This window comes from Oryzias melastigma, linkage group LG8 (assembly GCF_002922805.2).
Source record: "Oryzias melastigma strain HK-1 linkage group LG8, ASM292280v2, whole genome shotgun sequence".
Lineage (NCBI taxonomy): Eukaryota > Metazoa > Chordata > Actinopteri > Beloniformes > Adrianichthyidae > Oryzias > Oryzias melastigma.
This window is the reverse complement of record NC_050519.1, coordinates 2,495,929-2,511,390: the sequence shown is the minus strand read 5'-3', so window position 1 is coordinate 2,511,390 and position 15,462 is coordinate 2,495,929. Positions and strand designations below refer to the sequence as shown.

The window sequence follows — 15,462 nt, the reverse complement described above, 5'->3', positions numbered from 1 at the left end:
CATCCAGCAGAGTCTGACCCGACGTGACAGCAGGGAAAACAGCTTTATTTACGTTTTTATCCGAGCTGGGCACAATTATGACCAAACAACCACTGCATCCCGCTAATTATGGATGAATCAATATGGTTCCAAGTTTGGGAAAAATGAATTTCTTGCAGCTTCTTCCTTTTAAATGTAGTTAAAAGCTGAAAATAGTAACATTTTAGGTTTTTATTGCACAATAAATAAATGGCATTGTTAAACTTTTTATATATTTTTCTCTCCAGGATTATTTGGGTCAAAATGTTTTATCCTTTTGATTTGTTGAAGCTTTTTTTTCTTTAAAATATTGGGGATTAATAATTTAGTCAGACGTTTTCTCCCTTTTGAGTTTCCAAAAATGTGACAAACCCTCAGATCCATCCATCCATCTTCTTAACCGCTTTGTCCCTTTCGGGGTCGCGGGGGTGCCGGAGCCTATCCCGGCTGCTGATGGGCGAAGGCGGGGTTCACCCTGGACAGGTCGCCAGTCTGTTGCAGGGCTGCAATCACACACCCATTCACTCTCACATCCACACCTAGGGGCAATTTAGAGTCACCAATTCACCTATGAAGCATGTTTTTGGACGGTGGGAGGAAGCCGGAGTCCCCGGTGAAAACCCACGCATGCACGGGGAGAACATGCAAACTCCACACAGAAAGGTCCCAGCCGGGAGTCGAACCGGGGCCTTCTCGCTGTGAGGTGAGAGCGCTAACCACTGCACCACCGTGCAGCCACAAACCCTCAGATAGTTTAGGGAAATGAAATGCTAGAATAAAGAACTTATAAATGATGTCATGATATACATAAGAGTAGCTCCTGTTTTCCACAGTTCACAGCATTTAACCCAAATGAATCCTAAACTGAATTATATCTAATCTGGTTGTGGCTGCCAATAAAAAAGTGCTCAGAAAGGAAATACTTTATCTTCCATTTCACTTTTTCTGATACAAACTTTTAGTTTTACCCATCAGTGCTGCAAGAATTGGCTTTTAAACTGACGCTGTTCAAACGTTTGATTAAAAAGTTTTTTTACTTCCTGTTTTAATCTCTTGCATTTCTTTAAAAAAAATCAAATGTTTAACCCTTTGACACTAGAGCTCGAGTGCTGACATTTGTTTTAAATTATTTTAACTCTTTAAACGTTTAGGGAATTAATTCCGAAAAGCAGCTTTGTTATCACTTTTCTTGGCTGTGGCTCCGCCCCCTCACCTGCTGTTCTCGTGGGAGTGGTGCACAGCTGCCTGCACTTTAGGGTAATTAGTTTGAGCAGTATTGAAGTGTCTTTGCTCCTGTACTCAGTGTGTTGCCTTGGCTTTGGTCATCACTTTTTGTTAGTTGTGTTGGTCTTTGAGGTCTGTTTGCATTTTAAAGTTTTTGGTTATTAAAAATCACCATCCCTTCACTCAACCTTTCCTGTCTGGGTCGTCCTGATAAACCGTGAAAAAAATGTCTCTAATTTAATTTCTGAGCATGTTTTAAAGCTCAACATTTTCATTGTGTATGTTTTTAAACTTGATTTGTTTTATTATTTACCTTTTCTTGGGTTTCTGTGCCGCCTGGTTGTGACTCCGCCCCTTTACAGTGCATCCTCTGGAGCAGTCACAGCTGCCAGCACTTTTCTGATTAGCTTCACAGTTTTACAGAATCTCTCCGTGAGCCTTCAGTGTCAGCTTGTCCCGTTTCATGTCGGTCTCTGTGTGTTTTGTTAATACATTTTTGGGACTTTATCACAAAATTGTTTCCTACATTTGGATTCTCACCGTTTGCCTGACTGTGACACAAGTATCCTCTTTTGTGTAAGTAAACTAACTTGTGTGAAGTGAGTAAAACCTTTTCTGTTTATGCAAACCTGGTTTCAGTTTAAGAAAAATATGTGGATTAATCCTGAAATGATGCTTTTTCACTTAAATGATTCAACCTCACGGCTGGAGTTTTTATTTTTATGATTTTTATCTCATTCTCTGAACATGAACTCATGCATCCTGCAAATTCTGCACACTGAGCACAGCAGGACGATGGCTGCCCGTTATAAATCCCCTCTTTAAAACCGCTACCCACTGATCTCACAAATGAGGCCCACTTTCATTTAAATCAACCGGATTCCCGACCAGCATTTACCAGCAGCAGAATCCCTTCAGGGCTGATCTACGGGGCAAAGGTTTGCTTTTATTGGAAACCATAAAAGATCACAAATCAGAGGCAGTCATTGCTGCTGTTTGTTTCTTCAGGAAACGGAGCAAAGGGAAGCTCTTTCTCTCAAGGAAGGCTAATCACACCACTGTTAACAAGAAATATGATTAAATCACATTTTGACATTTTATTTTTGCTCCTTTGTAGGTTTGTTCAGCCAACAATTTCACTGCAGAGAGGAGGAGTTTTGAACCAAACAGGATGGATTTGTGTCGGTACTTATCAAAACATGCTGCTCCGTGTTCAGCTTGAAATAAAAGACCAAAGAGTACATTTGAAAAATAAATCAATTAAAAAATTATATTTAAACTGGAATAAAAAAGTTAATAAAATATATTTTTTAATGAAAAATGAAATTAAAAAAAGTCTGTTGCTGCTGTTTTGTATTTTTCGTTTCTTTTAATTTTCAGTCCTCAATTAACGGTTTTAATTCAGACTTGAAATCAAACCCAATTTTTCTTTGAGCCCATTGGCTACTGATATATGATTGACATCGGTTGGTGACATTATTGGCGCCGTGTGGGTCATACCTCCTCTGGTGTGGCATGCAGTAGGGGTGGGCGTATCAGTATTGATAACAAGGTAACATATTGATACTAGAGTGATATCAATACCTTCCAGTCAGTTTTTCATGCAGTAAAGCTTGAATTCACTACATGCAAGAGTGTATCTGTCTTCAGTGTTGCCAAATTGGGCCAAAACAGCCCAAACTGAGGAAAAACCTGCCCAATTTGTCCAGGAAACTGCCCAATCTGGCAAGATTTTGTAAACGACGCACTTCCTGCTGTCTCGCTGCTGCTCACAGCTTCCACGTCTCCTTCCTGATTCATCGGAGTCATTAAAGAGCCACATATTTTCACCAATGACGAGATTTATTTTATTTTTTTGTGGTGTTTATATTTGAATATTTCTTACAATGTTGCTTTTGTTGACTTTTTTTTGCTCTGTGCCCAAATGATCCGGACTGCAGGCCTGGAATGCAGACTGACTCGCCGTGTGTCTATACGGATTCATGGACGCTCCGTCTCTAACATGCTTTTCAGAGACATTTCAATGGTACAAAAGCGGTACCGAATATGTAGGTTTTTACTTCCTGTAGTCTTTTTTTTCCCTTTGAGATGGAATCTACGTTTGAACTCTACCCACTAGTTGCAGCTGTTTAATATCAAGTTACAGCATTTCGAGTAAAGTCCCTTCTCTGGAGAGGTTGTCTAAAAACTGATTGCTACTATTTTAAAAAGTAAACTAGCTAACGGCAATCAGAAAAAACTACAAAAATGTGCTCTGTGGGCCTACTGCTGCTGCTGCTGCGTTCAGAGGAGCTCTAAATGCTCTGCAGCTCCTCTGAGCACTAATTCATCCATCTGGCTTGCAAATCAGAGCTGCTATCATATCCGCAGAGGGGGGGGGGGATCACCGAGAGCGACACTTTTTACAGTTGGCTGCATTTACAGTGATTATGACTCACTCTGTGTTCATATGTCAGTCTTTCTTTGCAGTGAAAACAGGATGTTTTGTGTTCCATCTCCAGCTAATAACGCATTTAAAAGCGAGGCGTCATTATCTGGAAAAGACGCAGTTGTGCTGCTGCATCTTTGCAGAGACGTGCAGCCATGGCTGCAAACGGCTCCACGGATAGATCGTGAGAGTGAGATCGGCGCTCTGACTGCAATATTCGTACATTTAAAGGACAAACTTGTAGTGAGCTCAGATTGAAGCAGATTTTTATAGAAAAAGATACGTTTTGCTTTGAACCGAAATTTATCCACAGCTTTGTCGTCTTGGAGATTCAGGAAGTGACCTGCTTTTGAACATGGAAAGTTTGTTTTACAATTCCGTCCTTTGGTCAGATCTTATACGTTTTTGAGGCGACCATTCAATAGTATTTATGTGCATCTAGTTGTAACTAAAAGTGGAAATTGTTTCAAGACTTACTTCAGTAAATTCAGACAAAATCATTTGTGCAAAAGTTGTATTAAAAGGCACATAAATCAAAAACACAAAAGTTTTATCTTTTGTTTACTGATCCATTTCCCATATCAGACCCAAAGTGCAGAACAGGAACGGAAGGGGGTCAAACTCCAGGCCTCCTGCTGGTTTTCCAGAATATCTGCTGCTGTGTATCTAAACCAGGTGTGTTTGGCCATTAATGAGCTTCAATGGCAGATAGGTTGTAAAATATGTAGCCATAAACTACGATCACATATCCCAAAAACGCCCCCGTATGGCGACCTAAATGCAAGTGGACGGTGAGCGGCAGTCGCATTTTTACACAAGAAAAATTAAAAATTTTATGCTGACTGGACGATTTTCTCAACCTACTGACATCAGTCGGCGGCCGCTTGAGCACATTTCGAGGTTGTGCGGTGGCGATCCAGTGACAGGTGAGGATGTTAAGAAATCGACAGCTTCAGCAGGAGTTCATTAGAAATTCACTTCTGAATTGATGTGGAGCAACCCCGCCCCCCTTCCCATCCCCTTTGCTAAAAACTCAAAACCAGATTAAATTAAATTTCTGTGAGAAGAAATTGAAATATTTCCATCTTCTTTGTTCTTGAAGCTGCAGAGCTCAGCAGCACCTGCTAGATAAGATAAAAAAAGAAATGCCAAGAAAGTCAAACTGAGCAGAAGTTTCCAGTAAAGCCGGTGTGAGCGGAGCGCGTTCGGGCAGATCAGGGGTGACTAATGCTGATTTACTGTAAGACCGGCCACGCGCCCCTCCTCCAATGCAAACATTACTCAGTTTACTAATTCCTATGATTCCCATGGACAGGCTGATCGATATCTGTGATCATGGAGCCGTCTGACTGCGCGGCCGAGAGCCTGATGTCATGGAGCTGGAGCGGTTCCAGCGCCACGCTGACATTGATGGTTCTTCCAGAGGATATCTGAGCTTCCCCTCTGAAGCCGGCTCCGAATTAAAAAGCCGAGATAACGGTTGGGAGCGGGAAAATGCATGCTCACGCCGTCAAAGTCACCTTTCCCATCTCTGCCAATTACAGTAAGTTCTGTGAGGTGGCTCGGCCCGACATCACACATCAGCGCCGGAGACGGATTCCAGCTCTGCACGACAGCTGCTTTCTGCCCGAGATAACAAATTAAATCGTCTGACAATATGTCTGCGCGCTAAAACGCAGACTTGCTCACTTTTATTTTATGAAGTCTCCGTCTTCATTTGAAGATCCATCAAGCTCTGTGTTGTAAAATTGAAGTGCTTTGGAGAAAACGGAGATGACAAGGGACTTCAAAGCTTCCTGCAGGCGCCGAGCTCGACAGATTCTTGTTCCACAGTCGCTGTGGAACAGTAATGATCAGAAATGTTTTATATTTGGTTTGTGCAGAGAACACTGAATGGATGCTCCATGCAGGGCTCAGCACATCAAACCTGAGCTGCAGGGCATCATGGGACTGTTGAACCAGCTGAGGAGGAAAAGACGAATCTGCAGCAGATCTCAAGTGAGAAAAATTACAGCCATTGAATAATTGTTCTCCTGGTGCCAGAAAGTCACATTTTAAGCAATAAAAAAGGGTGTAACGTAGAAATTACACAATTTTTCAGCCATGTTTAAAAACAGTCTGGATTTGTGTTAACTTTTACTGTAATAATCGAAACTTGAAACATGATGGCTTTGACTCTGTAAATCAGGGGTGTCAAAATCCAAAACACACCTTAGGTCGCGGGCCAAACAGGATAAACATCTATTAAACACAATAAAACTACATTTTAAAACTTAAAAAAAATAACTTTTTAACATAATTATGAACTAGATATATAGCATTACCTGTGATAATGCTAATGTGAATGCTGTAAACTGAACTTGGCCGCTGAAGATGCTAGTGCTGATAGCTGAATATGCTGAAATTGATTGCTAAAAATGCTGAAGCTGATAGCCAGCTAATATGTTAAGCTAAATGCCAAATTAGCCTAAAAAACAAAAAAAAAAACCTAGGTTAGCCTAAACAGCTGAAGCTGAAAAAATAGCTAAACTTCAAAACAGCCTAAAAAAGGTTTTAAAAAAGCCTTAATTAGCCAAAACAGCTAGCATGTAGCTGAAATATTAGCTAAAGTCCAAAACAGCCTGAAAAATCTCAGTAAATACCAAAATAGTCCAAAAAGAAAACTTTAAAATCATAACTTTTCAACATAATTAGAAATAATAAAAAAGGTAGGAACATTATTCCTGAAAAATCAACTTGAATCTTAAATAACTTTCAATATTTTACTCTCCATAAAAATATATTTTGTCAACATTATATAGAGAAATTTGGTTTTTGCACTTAAGTGCTTTTAGGCAAAGTTTATTTATTGAAGTCTTATGTTCCTGGTTCAAGCATTCAAATTTAGGCTCCTGAACATTTAATGTCTATGGATCTGTTATAAATGTTATTAATTCATCAATGTTTCATCAATGTAAATGCAATAAAGAAAAGCTAAGAAGAAATGCTTAAAGTTTCTTGAGTCTCACAGAGCATTAAGTTGTAAAAGGATTAAAATTGAATCTTAAAATTGTATTTCTGAGTATTTCTTTATTCAAATGATTCTGTACCGGATGGAGAAAAGGAGAAAAAGAGCGTATCTGTTCTCTACTTTGTTCCATTCTGGTGCATCCAGTTGCAGACGAGGTTGAAATCTGGATCAGAACTTTGTGGCTGGATCACTAATTTGTTGCACCGCTAATGTTAGGTTGGAGGAGTGAGGGGCTGTAAGCTAGCAGGAAAGCGTATAAACAGATGGATGATGGGAAGTAAGGGTGGACTTACTCTCACCAACCACAACTCAGAGGTGTATTTCTAATGAACTCCTGCCGCTCTGCAGAAACATTGTCCTAGAAAATTAAGTTTTTTTATTTTAACCCTAAAAAATCCTAATTAAATAAAGGAATGCTTATAAAATAGATCAAAGATGATTAGAGTGGGATAGTTGAAAAATATTTTTTCATTTTTTTAAACCACAGTCCTCATCATTACTGGACTTTAGCTGCACAATAAGACGTACTGTTGAACCAGCAGTGGAAGAAATGCTTCTCAGTGTCCTTCAAACTGACCAAAACCTCCTTCTATGCTCCACAGTTTGTGTGAATGACTCACTTTCACCACAGTAATCTGAGTTCATGCGGTCTGCTGTTGCCCCCTCCCTCGCTACCTCTACAGTTTCCGTCTCCGAGGGAAACGAGCAGGTAGCTGCTGATGCATTTAGGACGTCACCTGAATGCAGAGGCGCTTCTTAATTATGCAGAAAATATTCAGTTATCTGCAGAATTAACAAATTCCCACAGAATGCAAAACGTGCAGAATGCCAGGAGATGGATGAGAAGAAACGGGTTATAATTGGCACATCTCTCCATCATTAATATTGATGAGACAAACTTTCTGGAACTCTTCTGACTGATGTTTATGCATAAGTATGCAACAGTCTTGTGCATGTGGCAGCTGTGATTGGCTGCAGCTCCACGTGACTGCATCAGTGAGGTTCTCTATTGACTGTGGAGCCACATTTAAGCAGCTTGAAAGAAAATAAAACACTACTAAAGGTAAATAATGTGATTAATATGGACAGTGGATATTTATTTGACTAATCTGGTTGAGATGTGGCTCAGGTTGGCCTCGATTTAGGATTAAAGCCCTCTTCCTGACAGCTTCTAGATTTGGATTACTTGAAGTTAATGCAAAGCTGTTTTTTGAACGCTTTAAATTTGTAGTGTTTTGTTGAAGGCATCTATCCAAAGTTTAAAATGTCAATATTTCCTTCTTTTGTAGGGGTGTAGCGATTCATTTTATGGTTTCACTCATGTCATAACTTGTGTTAGCCGATCCAATTTACTCCGATTAACAGACCTAAAATGGATCCAGGACATGTTCATCCAAATTTCCGGCAGTGTGACTCAGAGATCAGCACCTGTACTGAACAGCACAGGTGAAGTTTTCTAGATTCCTTGTATTTCTTGTAAGATAATAAATGAAATATGTGTACAAAAAAAACAACAAGTAAATAAGAATGAATGTCAAATCCATTCACATTTTAGTTTCATGAAGTTCACTGTTGTTGATCCAAATCTACATGATCTATTGTTTCCACATTAAAGTGTAATGATGGTTGATCAGTTTTTACTGCATCTCGTGTGTTTTCTGCTGTAGTTATAGTAAAGTAAACCAACCGTACCTTAATCCAAATGGTATTTTCCATGATTGGTTTATCTCATTTTGATAAAAATGTTTTAATGGTATAGGTAAATTCGATTAACAACTTGTCTCAGATAGATTTATCCGGTTGGATCGTAAGAATAAAAATCTATTTATTTATTGAAATTTTCTCCCCCTAAATTTGTCTGATTTTAGGAAATGTTTTGGAAGAAATCTTGTTGGGCACAGATGCAGGAAGAAGCAGGATGCTGCATCTAAGAGATGGACGGAATCACCACTTCCTGCACTTTATCTGTTGGAATTTGTATCTGTGAATTTTTCCTACTGTAAATACTTGTTAAAAGCTGCCACTGCTATTAATTCTACAGTGTACATTGTATAAATATTTATACAATTTTGTTGCTGTGTACTTGAGACCTGCAATGACAATAAAGCTCTATTGTATTGTATTCTATTCTTTTCTATTCTAAAAGGTGGTGCTTCTGTCCCTGCAACAGACCAACTCTCAGAGTGGGAGAGATTCCTGGTGGATCGTCTGCGCTCCTGTTCTTGGCCGTGGACCACGCCTCCGGCTCGTCTTGGATGTGGACCTCGCCCCCACCAGTCCTCCACTCCTTTGTGGCTGAACTCTCTTCAGATACGTAGTTGTAGAGTAAGGTAAGATAATTCCTCTTTAACAGTCCTGGTACATCGCCTGTCCGTCCTGGGAGAGGATCTCTCCTTCATGTGGACATCCTTGAGGTTTCTCATTTTTTCCTGAATCAGGTTTTTTTCTTTACCAGGAAGGAGAGTCTAAGGACAAAGATAACCAGTTTAATTTTGTCTGTTTAGTTTAGCAATTAGCTATTGTTTATATTTTATGACCGACCTTCTACTTCTGCACAAATACCAGCATGAAGCCCAATGAGGCCATTTGTTTTTTTATACTGGGCTATATAAAAAAATTGAATTGAACTTCACTTTGGAGTCAAACACGCTTTTCACCGTTTTGAATTCTGTGGCATGGTTTCAGATTTGAAGAGGTTCCTTCACGAACTGCCTTAATCTGGATTGACGGTCAATTTTTAAGGGAACTTTCTGTTCACATCTCCTTAAAGTCCCTCTCCAATCATCTTTTGATCTATTTTCAAAGCGTTCCCAGTGTTTTTTTTAATTATGATTTTGCCGTTTTTAGCCCAAATTAAAAACCTGTGTTGTTTTCTTGGACATAGTTTCTGCAGAGTGGCAGAAGATCTTTAGAAATTCACCTCTGATTTGAGGGCAGGACTGTTGAGTGGAGCATGGAGCTAGCTGCTTCTGCGTCACACCTACAAACTTTTTCAAACAACATTTTTTCAAAATACTTCTTATTTGAAATAATTTGAATAAATAAATATTCGGAAATGCACAAAAATGTCACAAAAACATGTTAAAAACACCATTTTCATATCGACGTCTTTGGGGACGTGCGGTCCCAAAGTCCTTGTTCTCCTCAAGAAGAAGTCTCTGGTAATACCTTCTTGTGGTTCTCCTAATGCCCCTCAGCAGCCCGGCCCCCCTCCCACCCCACCAGCAGCCTCCTCCCTGCCTTTAAATGGCAGAATGATTCATTTGTGGCGATTGATTTCTCCTCCGGTGGGGGGGTGATGTAGTTTGAGAGGGGGTCAGAGAGGGAAGCCGACTTGGAGAGAGGTGATGAGGAGAGGTTTGTGTGTTTAGACGGTGGAGGGGGGGGGGTCACATCCCGTATTCAGCGTGGTGCCTCTCTGCAGTTCTTTTTTCCCAATCTTTAATGTAGAGGGGGGGCAGTAGTTGCAGTCTAGATGCGTCAAACCCATAGCCACCCCCCCCCATCTTGGTGGCGATTGGCAATTCACTGAGTGTCCACATGTCATGTCTTGCCCCTGCTGCAGCGGCGAGCAGCACGGCATGCTGGGAGGAGGAAGATGGCTGGACTATCCATCTCCCTGCTCCATTACATCTGTGTGTTTTAACCCCCCCTCCCTTCCGTCATGGCCTAAAATGAGAAAAACATCATCTTCAACGCCATTTTTACCGCCGTCTTCCTCTGAAGCTAAATCCCCACACAGCAGCTGCTGAGCAAATTTAATATAGTGGCCCCCAAAAAGCAGTGAAGGGGGGTCGGGTCAGGGAAGATGACAGGCTCTCTGATCGGCACTTAATTCTGTTGGGTAATCGTTTTAATTAAGCCCGTGTGTGCTTAGCGCTCGCACCGATGAGCCCGTCTCTCGCCGTCCTACAAGCACATTTCTGACGGATGACGTTTGGAGAAGAGCGTGACCTACATTTCCATATGAGAAGCACACACACATCCACAGCACGTCAGACGCCGCGCCGTTAACGATGGCGTTTAAACGTGTGCGGCAATCGCCCGCTGTCTGTTCTGCCAAATGACACTTCAAGGGCACGTGTACAGAGGGAGCGACAGGCGAGGAAATCAAACGGGCATCAGGGAGGACACCTGGGTGGAGGGAAACGTTAGATTCTGCTTGGACGGGAAATCACAGAAAAATTGAGAAAACAGATCAGAGACATGGTGTTTTTAAACTGTTCTTTGAGGAAAAGTAGGAATTAATCAACATCAGTCAAAGACATGGTAGCAGCAGAATAAATATTTGTGATCTCTGGTAATAACCACATCCAACTTTTTGTTTTGGATTTCCTAGAGTGGGATTCCATAAGTTTAATAGCTTGAAAGGGAGGAAGAAGTAATCAAATGAATTCAATGTGCCGTATTTTTTGTATGTGCAAATGTAAATATATATATTTATGATTCACACTAATTGTAAAGTCAAGATTATAGCATCCGTTTCTTTGATTTGTTTAATATCTTAGATGAATTTGATGTATTTGTTTTCATTCACTTTTTCCTTGTTTTACTGCTGAAATTGCTTGGAATCGATCAATCAATCAAGTTTATTTTGCTCTTTCTTCTAATCTTTCCTACCAAAGATGACCTCTGAAAATCTCTATTTTTACCAAAGAACCAACAGGAGAATGTTGAAGGAAAAAGTGGATCTATGAACATCAGGATCACCGACACATTTCCGAATTTATTAGATTCAGGTTGAAAATGGTCTTAATTTGACTGATACTCCGATTCAATAATTTTGCAAAAATTCTATTTTAATTCTATTTTAACGTATGGATGGATAGAGGCAGTCTGAGGGTTTAAAATTGGTGAAACTTTTCTGGCTATGTATAAAAAATCAATGTTGTGGACCATTGGTGGGTTCATAGAGAGAAAATTTTTATTATTTCTACGGGTATGCTGCAAGTGAGAGGTTGTAGTGAACACTTGTATTACTAGGTGAGACACAGACATGTCAAACCTCGAGGGCCGGTGTCCTACATGTTTTCCAACTAACCTGCCATGAAAGCTCCTTATTGGCTAAACACACCTGATCCAGGTAATCAGCAGCAGGTAAGGCAGGGTTTTTGGAAGCTGGACCTTGAGGCCTGGATTTGGACACCCCTGCTTTGTACTGTGCATGGAGCTCATTATGCTGTGCATGTGATGTGACGAGCCTGACTGTTAGATGTTAGTAATTAGACGATCAAAGTGTAGTTTTTTTTGTGGACGTTCTACTGCAGGGGTGTCAAACTCAATCTCAGTCGCGGGTCGAACAGGACAAACATTGATTGAAGACACTAAAGCTAAAATTTTACAACTTTAAAAAACGTAACTTTTTAACATGGACCGAATGTCGAGATGCAGCCGTTTCTGGAACCCTAACCCTAGCCTGGTCCACATCTGGGACAGTGTCCGGAGCCAGTACTGATCAGTGTCCGGTGCCGGGTTTAGGTTAGGGTTGGGATACCAGTGCCCGACCGGTACCAGTTTGCGGCCCGGAGGTTGGGGAACCTTGATTTGATTAGTCACCTGAAAGGTATTTTTTTACGTGGAGAGGTACGTAACCATACGTCAATATGTGATGACTAGGGAATGAGAATGTCTTGCAATATATGTTACCAGCATAAGATAACATCGGGCCGTTAATAACAAAAATATAAAAGATCTAGTGGCCCGAATATAATCACCCATACAATCCGGCCCCCAGGCCGTGATTTTGACACGTGTTCTACTGGCACTTGTGTATCATGTCCACACCCCATCCATGCAACATTTGGCTGGGATTTAGTAAGGAGCCAATACTCATATTTTACTGAGGACTAGAGTGTGGCGTAAGGACACTGTACGCTCGCGTTAAAATGGTAAATAGCTAGAGAAAATTATGACTAAAAATGTAAATTGAAAAAGCTTGTAGTTGTTAAGTACAAATTATAACCGGTTGGCCACAAGCTCCTTTCTCTGCTCCATTCTGATAAAACCACTTGTAGATGATTAGATCCATGAACGTCTGTGTTTTCCTCGTCTGAGTATCTGGATCAAAACTGTGTATAGCTCTGATATTGCTCGCCATCATTGTTTCACCGGCAATGTTAGAGTTGTAAAGCCTTGTTTCCACGGAACTGTCCGGTATTTTGAGTATTTCCATTGTAAAATGAACCCATCAAACAGTACCGAGTCATACCTTTTTAGGGCCCTCATCAGTGTAAATTCATAGAAAAATAGAACATGGCCTCGTATGTCATAAGTGCGTGCAACTTCCATTCTCCTTACAAGTACTTCAAAGTACACATACCACACACGATGATGGCATGCTCCATTGTCATGATGTCCCTTAAGGTGACCATACAAGTCTCAAGGGAACTGCAAGACACACCTGTGCTGACGCACCTGTCTACGACCCTCCACAGACCCGGACAGCCCAAAAACTCGCAGTACCAGTACGGGTCAACCGACCACCCCATATGAGTGCACGACTAAGACACATAAAGATGATCATCTACACACAGACACTCAAAAGAAACAATTCAGTTCCCAATCTACCAACAAGAAGAGTTTTTGACAGTAGGAGAGAAGTCCTCAGAAGCCCCGCCCCTCAGGAAAAACATGCAAGCTTCACACAGAGCCAGCTGGGTTTCGAACTCTGAGGCGACATCAATAGTCTGTCTTGTGGGTAAATACAAAAAAAGTTGTAAAAGTACTTGAGCCCAGTGATGGACTGACGGTCTGTCCAGGTGTATCCCACCTTCACCTGACACGAAAACAACCCTGTGACCCCATGAAGGAAGCAAATGGATGGATGGAGATTTTCTTTAACACAGTCATGTTCAAGATCCAGTTATTTTTACTGAAACTGACACCCGCTTGTAATCATGAGTCTGGTGTTAAAAACCAGCAGGTTGCTTAGAATCTGATAAGATAAAAAAAACCTCTCGGTCCTCTTGAGACGAGCTGAACTACGGTTTTAGAATGAAACTTTACTCACTTTGTAATATTACTATAGAAAGATAGATACTATTGATATATACATGTGGTTAGATACTATGGATAGATACTATAGATAGATGGATACTATTGATAAATACATAGATGGATAGATAATATGAATGTATAGATACAATAGATAAATAAATAAAAAAGATAAAAACTATAGTACTGGTACCCTAACCTTAAACCAGTATCGGTTTGCATCCGATACTGCGTCTGGTACCACTTCTGGCACCACATCTGGTTCTGGTTCGGGTCCAGTACCACATCTGACCTGGTGTTGGGTTAGAATTAGGGTGCGGTTATCGGGTTTGGGTACCGGTGTGCCACCCGTCACGGTACTGGGTCAGTTCTTGTTTGGGGCCCGGAGGTTGGTGACCCGTGATTTAATGGGAACAGCCAGCACATCAAAAAAAGAGGAGTTAAGTCTGGATTTTACCAACTGTGAAAGTTGGTGGAGGAGGGATCATGATATGGGGGTCTTGTTTAGGTTAAATCCAGCTAAATAAAGATAAAAAGATAATGCCTTATACTTTCACAATTGTAAAAATAGGTTTTGAAGACAGAAAAACTAAGAGAAACATTAAAGTTTCCTTATAATTTCTATCAAGCAAAACTATTTTTGGAGTTACTGAGTCACGACAAATGCCAGGAAGTGATAAAACTAACAGGTGCTACTATGTATGTGAGTAAAAGTACAGATCAAGTCACTAACTACCACTGCTGCTGCTGCACTTCTTCATGATATGATACAAATTTGAGGATTTCCGCTTTCAGATTACGAGACAGAACCGCTCTGTGCTGATAAATGGGAGTTATTCTAATCTTGCAGATCATTCGAAGCTCTTTTCACTTCAGGCTCCGTTCACACGTGCACTCTCCGTCCTGACACTGGATGTCCATCACAGCAGGGAGCCGGAAAGAGGGAACTTTTTGTCAAATCCGCTGAACTAATCACTTATCACAGACGGACAGGGACAGAGTCGAGCTTATTCTGCTTCAACTTACAAGTTTAAGACAACCAGAGAGGGAACTGAAAGGCTAACAACAGTTGCTATGGGAACACGTCTGTGTACGGGTCTGTGGAGGGAGAGCTGAAGCACAGCAGAGAGTGAAGGAGGGACAACATTCCACATAAGTCAAATCGGTTTCCTGGTATTCTATACACTATACTGACATAATAAAAAAACGACATTCTGTTTTTAAAAATCAAAACAATTCCAAAAAACTTAATTTAAAAAAAAAATAAGTTTTTTTTCTTGACTTTTTTTTTCCATCGAGAAGATCCTTTAGGTACATCTAGATAACCTTACCGTCACTGTCAATCACAGATCCAGACTACACCTCCCCAGCTCACCCCCCTACCCTAGCCCCGCCCCCTTTTTTCCTTTTGTCAAATCTGGGCTGAGAGCTAGGTCAGCCTCCAACTGTCCTGTTTGGGTACCCTTTAATACACGTGTCAAAGTCAAGGTCCGGGGGCCGGATCCGGCCCTCCAGATCGTTTTATTTTATTGTTATTAATGGCACGATGTTATCTTGCATTTATTTCTAACTTGTATAATTTTGACAAAATATATATTTTTATGGAGAGTAAAATATTGAGAGTTATTCAAGGTTTAAGTGGATTTATTCTGGAATAATATTCCTGCCTTTTTATTACTAATATTTATAGACAAAAGATACTGTTTGAAAGTTTCAAAATTGGGCATTCTGTTAACTTTTTGGACTATTTTGGGATTCACTGAGATTTTTTTTTTTTTTTTTTTTTTTT

General features: G+C 40.5%; 1 protein-coding gene and 1 long non-coding RNA gene across 2 annotated transcripts in view; one reads left to right on the top strand and one right to left on the bottom strand.

Moving 5' to 3' along the window:
• Window positions 1–15,462, bottom strand: part of cacng2a (calcium channel, voltage-dependent, gamma subunit 2a) — an 85,308-nt gene that overhangs the window by 43,979 nt on the left and 25,867 nt on the right. The window lies entirely within an intron of this gene.
• Window positions 1,688–15,462, top strand: part of LOC112146377 — a 23,887-nt gene continuing 10,112 nt past the window's right edge. The window contains exons 1-2 of the long non-coding RNA XR_002919258.2: window positions 1,688–1,818; window positions 8,827–9,010. This is a non-coding gene — a long non-coding RNA (uncharacterized LOC112146377). The remainder of the gene's footprint in view (window positions 1,819–8,826; window positions 9,011–15,462) is intronic.